Source organism: Silene latifolia, chromosome 9 (genome assembly GCF_048544455.1).
Source record: "Silene latifolia isolate original U9 population chromosome 9, ASM4854445v1, whole genome shotgun sequence".
Lineage (NCBI taxonomy): Eukaryota > Viridiplantae > Streptophyta > Magnoliopsida > Caryophyllales > Caryophyllaceae > Silene > Silene latifolia.
This window is the reverse complement of record NC_133534.1, coordinates 224,661,723-224,668,740: the sequence shown is the minus strand read 5'-3', so window position 1 is coordinate 224,668,740 and position 7,018 is coordinate 224,661,723. Positions and strand designations below refer to the sequence as shown.

Sequence of the window (7,018 nt, the reverse complement as noted above, 5' to 3'; positions counted from 1 at the left end):
CTATGAACCCTCCTCCTATCATACAACACATAAAGGCTACCAAATCACATACTACACATAAAACCCCCAAATCTCTAAATTAGGGTTTAACCAAATCAAAGGAAAGACAATAAAAAGGGTACATAGATCTTACCCTCGACGCAAGGAACTCAACGGTATAATCAACGCTAAGAACTGACCTTCCAAACTCCGGGTATTGCTAATAATGCGATTAGGATGAAGAACTTGCTTGCTTTCTCTCTTAAACAGTAATTTAGGTTTTGTAAAAGTGATTTAGAATAATGACGACAAAGCTTAAATACCTTAATCGCATAATTAACAAAACCCGAGAAAACTCCCCGTAAAACCGGCTACTCGATCGAGTACCCGAGGTACTCGATCGAGTGCCCCCTTATTCGATCGAGTGCCCCAGCTACTCGATCGAGTACCCAACAGGTCAGAAACTTTTCTAAAACGCAACTTACCCTTACTTGACAGAGTAAGACCTACTCGATAGAGTACCCCAAGACTTATAAATACGGAGTATTACAGGCAGCGTCAGTCTCCTCACCGTTACCGTCACCGTCTATCTGCATCGGATCCTCCTGTACAAACTCCTCCTCCTCCTCCGGACGCGTACTCTGTCTAGAACCTGAGAAGCCACCACACTTCCTACCTCGACCTGCTCCAACCATCTGCAGTAATACAAATAAAAATTAACACAAATAATGATAAATGAAAATTATACAGACTTCTAAATTTTAATAATTTACTCTTGAGGAATACAAAATTATACCAATTTAATCATCTTCATCTCCAAACCCCTCGTCCTCATCCTCATCCTCTTCCTCATCCTCATCATCGTCATCATCATCATCATAATCATCTTCATCTCCAAACCCCTCGTCCTTCCTCCTTTTCTCCTCATCCCTTCTCCTCCTCACCTCATCTTCCCCCCTCCTCTCCTCCTCTTCTTCCTTTCTCTCCTCCTCCTCCTCCTCCTCCGCCTCATCCTCCCCCGGCAGTCTCTCTTCCACATCATAATATTCTTCCTCTTCCATGTCTTCACCATCTTTATTCTCATGCTCATAGTTGATTTCATCGGGTGGAGACAAAAGCGTTTCATTTGAAACATTTTATTCTTGGAAAAAAGTTGTATCAACTTGTGACCGTGCCTTTGTCTTAAAGATTACACACCACGCATTTTGATTTTTATCATTTGTTGTGCTTGGATAAGTAGCAAAATACACTTGATGAGCCTGATGTGCAAGTATAAATGGATCATACTTAGAGTATGTTCTAGTACGATTCACTTCTACAAGCTTGTATTGTTCATGTACTCTCATTCCAGCCACATAATTATCCTTCCAGTCAACCTTGAATAAGACAGTTTTATAAGCTCGGTCACGTCCACTATAACTAATTTCAAAGATATCTTCAACTATACCATAGTATTCGTTGTCATCAAGAGAAGAAATAGTAACCTCCCAATTGCACCTAGCCTTACCTTTACCGTGGTTGAATGTTTGAAAATTAAACCCATTAACCGAGTATCGATTCCACGTTCTTACCATTTTTGAAGGACCAAAAGCCAAACTTCTTATCAAATCATCTTGAATATTCAACTCAATTACATGTTTCTGAAACCATGATGGAAATTGGTCCTCATGTTTGTCCCAAACATCATCCTTACTTATATTAGGATTCCTCTGAATGAAATCATTAACAAACTGTGTTTCATATGACTCCAAGAGGTCACAATTAGATAGCACGTAAAGGTGGGCACGATTATACTCCTTATCATCCAAATATCTTGTTTGCCCCTTTGATGAACACCCTTCATCATCTTGAGTTTGAAAAAATTCGGGTAAACTTCCGTCTACTTCATCTGGTTTCTCAACATTCAAGTTTTTTGCTTTGGTTTCTATATGTTTTTCAAAGTAAAGAGAACAAAAGTTTGCAATCTCTTCCGTTAAATAAGCATTGCATATAGAACCTTCCACCCTAGCTATATTACCAATTTTTTTCTTCAAATGATTAAGAAACCTATAAAAGTTAATGATGAGTTTTATTAATAATAAAGTTAACATATAATAAATAGATTAGTTATTATTATTAATTTTAATTTAAAAGTAGCTAGATTATCTTAATTACCTTTCAAATGGATACATCCATCTATATTGGACGGGTCCCCCAACTTTGGCTTCATATGGCAAATGAACCGGTAGATGCTCCATGGAGTAAAAAAATGCAGGAGGAAAGATCATTTCAAGCTTACACAATATCTCGTGGTATTTGCTCTTCCGATTTAATCATGTCATCAACACATATTGAAGAGGCACATAAATCTCGGAAGAATTGAGTAATCTCAACAACTGCATTCCAAACGTTTGTCGGCACGAGGTGTTTCAAAGCAACGGGTAATAATCGCTCCATGAATACATGACAATCATGACTTTTCAAGCCTTGCAACTTCAGCTTCTTAAGATCAACACATCGACTAAAATCTGATGCATACCCATCAGGAAACTTCAAATTTTGTAACCACTCACACAATACTTTTCTCTTAACTTTGTCGAGAGTGAAAATGGATGTTGGCTTAGACCCGTCGCCGCGAATGTGTAATTTGGGACGATGACAAAATTTCTGCAAATCTTTTCTAGAAGCAATGCTATCACATTTTTCACCTTCTACATCCATGATCATGTCAATTAGTTGCTCAAAGAAATTCTTTTCTATGTGCATTACATCCAAATTATGTCTTATCAACATTGTCTTCCAATAAGGAAGGTCCCAAAGAATGCTTCTTTTAAACCAACCGTTTTTACTTTTTTTCAATTCTTTAAATTCTTCCTCGGTACCATCAATAAGGGATGGTAAATCACATACCGTCTTCCATATCTCATCCCAAGCACTCGTTTCGGAGGGGCATCAAGCACCTCTTTACCTTTTGTGAAAGCTTTCTTGTTCTTCCTATGTGGATTTCCCTCTCGTAAGAAGCATCTATGACAATCAAACCAGCTTATTTTCTTGCTATTGGGAAGCCAAAATGCTTTACTTTCCTCCATGCAACAAGGACATGCTTTTTGTCCTTGTGTAGACCACCCAGATAGCATACCATAGGCGGGAAAATCATTTATTGTCCACAAAAGGGAAGCTTTAAGTTGAAAATTTTGTTTTTTAGACACATCATAAGTTTCCACCTCAACTTCCCACAAATATTTCAACTCCTCCACCAGTGGTTGTAAATAAACATCCAAATTACGTTTCGGGCTTTTTGGTCCGGGAACAATAAGTGACAAGAAGATAAATGGTATTTTCATACATAACCAAGGTGGTAAATTGTATGGTGTGACCATAACGGGCCAACAAGAATACTTCCTCCCAAAATTACCGAAAGGATCAAATCCATCCGTACACAAGCCAAGTCGTACAATGCGGGGTTCCTTAGCAAAATCAGGATACATCTGATCAAATCGTTTCCATTCTTCCCCATCACTAGGATGACTCATCTTCCCCAGAGCACGTGGGTTTTCTTTGTGCCATCTCATTTGTTCGGCAATGTTTTTGGTGGCATAGATTCTTTGAATTCTTGGTGCGAGAGAAAAGTAAAACAATTGGTTACATGCTATTGGTTTCTTACTCTTCTTGGCCCTCTTACTACCGTTGCCTTTTTTTCAACACCAAAACTGTATCTCCTTCACTTGTCTCATATCTATCCGCCCCACAATGTGACACCCTCATTTATTGCGGAAAAGTAAACACGTAATTCTAGAATAAAACTGCATGGATATGTTTGTAATAGGTTCATTTGGGTAAAAACCTGTAATTTTTAAAACCTGAACCTGTTATAAAGATATCCAAATTGGAAGGTGTCAAACATACAAGGTCTAACTAGAAGTTTCAAAACATAACCATCGCTAAAGTCGCGATTAGCAAATTATACAACTAAATGTAAAGAGGGAGACATATGTCCCTAAAATGTATGTGACATAAAAAGGGTTTAAGGGTCACAATAAAATAAAATCAATCTAGGTCCCAAGGTTACTTTGCTCGCTAGCTCGTCCATGTACCCCATATATGCATCACCTACCTGTCATTCGCATTTTATACAAATACGAAAGCCACAGTCAGTGGGGAGTAACTCCGAGTTCTCCCAGCCACGAAATGTCATAATTAATGTAACATGTAATGTAACATGTAAACAATTTGATAAACCATTTACTTATCATGTATTCTAGCAAATGACCCCTAAACTGACCAAACTAAACTATCATGTGAATCAGATAACAAATAGTAATCCAAACTTTATCAATCAGAATCGCTTACATCTCACCTATTACAGTTCATAAAATCACCATACAAGAAAGGGCAATATATCAAAGACAGGCATAAGTTCTTAGTACGGTCAATAGTCACTTTGTAACTCGAGTCTATACCACGAGGTAGGGAAGGTAATCGAACCGGTATCTTGGCTCAGCGGTTACTATTAAGAAAACATGGCCAAGAGACAACACAACCCTAGCCTAAAATCACAAGAGACCTAGACATGCGGATACACACCACCGCACCCAAGACCCACAACTTTTTTTTAAAACAAAGTGAAGTGAGTACCCTAAGGACACCACCGAAGGGTTGGCTAGTACTTAAGCTGACCCCATACTATCAAAATAAGTACCTGAGGTCATGCCCCAACTTGAATATAAATCCACTAGTCAGGAACACAAAGGCTATCAAGCAGTGAACATATACTCGTCAGAGACTATAAAGACCTATCTATGATGAAGGCCGAAATACTCACCTAGGACCTAGTCCCAGCTAGTCCCAGCTTGAATACTTTAGCCCACACCACACAAGGCTCACCACACAAGTCATTTAAGACACCCACTTAACCATAAGAGGGCAAAAAGTCCCACTTACCCACATGAATTCTAACATTCTATCATGTGGAAGGCTAAATAATATTGTCTTTTCAGCAGATAAACCAACAGTTCCTCAATAAGAATTCAAGACTAACTTCTAATTCTAGCAATTTTAACAATATTAAAGGCTTTAGGGGAAACTAGGGCCATTTCTACAATACAAGACACTATTAAAATCAATAAGCTATACATCTGAACTAAAGCTTGATAAATGGCCTAAAACAAGAAAAAGGCCGATTATCTAAATCATTCAACCGAATTTTTACCCGCAACCCCACCTGCGGCAGTGCACGGGTCAAATTGCGGTGACCAATCACTCATTAATCGACATCGCATCGAGTCAAAGGGACTAAGGCTCGGTTTTAAGCACAATCAACAAAACATTACAATTATCACTATAAAATTCATTTTGAGCCTATTAATTACCATTTCATTTTATAACTATCCTAACATGTGATAATTATCAATCACCTAAACACTTATCAAACCACAAACACAACATCAACTACTAATGTGACATTAATTCATCGAGTAACTCGGAATAGTTACCTTAAGCTAGCAAAGAGACAAGCAATAAACTTGAGAAAGCTTCTAAAACCCCAAATTACTCTTCATCTTCAACCACATATGAGTCACCTAAAATAATTATGTGAAAGGACGATATTAACGAATTATCATTATATGAAATATGAGTCGGAAATATAATTATTTCAAATGAACTAAACTAGGCGCCTAAAGAAATCCATAACCACGACTCAAGGACCGTTTGGGCAGCCCTATTTCCGCCTCAACAGCCACCTATGGCTAAGGCTGCACTCACCCAAGCCACTGCCTAGGCCAGGCAGCCACTGCCCAGTCCCAAACAGCCACCATTATAACCCAAAATCAGCTGTGACCAACCAGTCCATAGGACGGGTTTATAACTTCAAACACAACTCAGCCCATTGAAAAGAAAACATGTAAACAGCTGGGGAAAGATCAATCGTATACAAAGGGATAGCTGTTTATGCCAAATTCAATAATACAAAGCGATATCTTTCCGAGCGATAGTAGTAATTCAGTAATTTCTAATATTAAATGCGACATGGAGTAATTTGTTCACTATTCTCAAACCTGGAAGAGTTGGGAGCGTGAGACGTCGACACTTAAATAATCTTATCACCAAATATCACTTTCTGTCAACTTGGGCACTCCATTAAACGAAACTAAGTCCCCTGTCTCGCCATAAAATCGTTTAGGAGTAGAACATATAAAAGCTAGTATTATAAATAACAAATAAACATATAACCCCGGATAATAATAAAAATACTAGGATCGGTAAAATCGTGTTACCTTAAACGCCCCTTATTCTTCGAATAAATGGTCCACAAGGCACGAGCCTCACCCCGGGTCTTCGAATCCTTCATAAAAGGGCAAGAAAACGGAATAAAGAAGCTAAAAGACGACACTTTTATAAGACGGCGAAAGACGAAACCACTACAAAAAGGAGACTTTCTTACCTTAAAAGGAGGAGGAAGGAAAGGGGAAGAGAATGGTACAAAAATTACGGAATTTGGTTGAGAAATGGGCCGGGATCTGAGGTTTGAAGTGACGAAAATGGTGGATGTTGATGTCGTTTTTGGTTGATGAAACAATTGCTATTGTTTTGTTGTTGCTGGTGATACACGCACAAAGGAAGGGGAAAAGAAGGGGGGTGTGGGACGTTAGGTAGATAATAATAATAATAATAATAATAATAATAATAATAATAATAATAATAATACACCAGCTAGCTTGCTAGCTACTAATTATACGTACGTTTCTTCGTCGTTAAGAAACTTCGCTCGTTTTTAAAACCGTCTCGAGTTAATAAAATCGGTTTTTAGTAAAAGTTTCAGTAATAAAACGGAATTAATAATAAATAAATTTAATGAGTGAAAATAAAATAAACTCAGCTAGTTAACGGAAATAATACGATATCAGCTTGAATCGGAATTATTAGCGATTTTTACTAAATTAGCGGAGTTTAACGAAATTTGATAACTTAGCAAAATAACTCAAAATAGCTAATTGGATGACTTTTCCTAAATCCATTTTGAATCCACTAAGGGACGACTTTCATAAAGGACTCGTAAAAG

General features: G+C 37.8%; 1 long non-coding RNA gene across 1 annotated transcript; it reads right to left on the bottom strand.

Moving 5' to 3' along the window:
- Positions 1-3,830: 3,830 nt before the first annotated feature.
- On the bottom strand, positions 3,831-6,584 carry LOC141598530 (uncharacterized). The gene is made up of 4 exons (XR_012523581.1): positions 6,401-6,584; positions 6,234-6,301; positions 5,451-5,537; positions 3,831-4,072 (listed from the first exon to the last, which is right to left on the bottom strand). It is a non-coding gene; the product is annotated as an uncharacterized LOC141598530 (long non-coding RNA).
- Between the last annotated feature and the right edge of the window lie 434 nt (positions 6,585-7,018).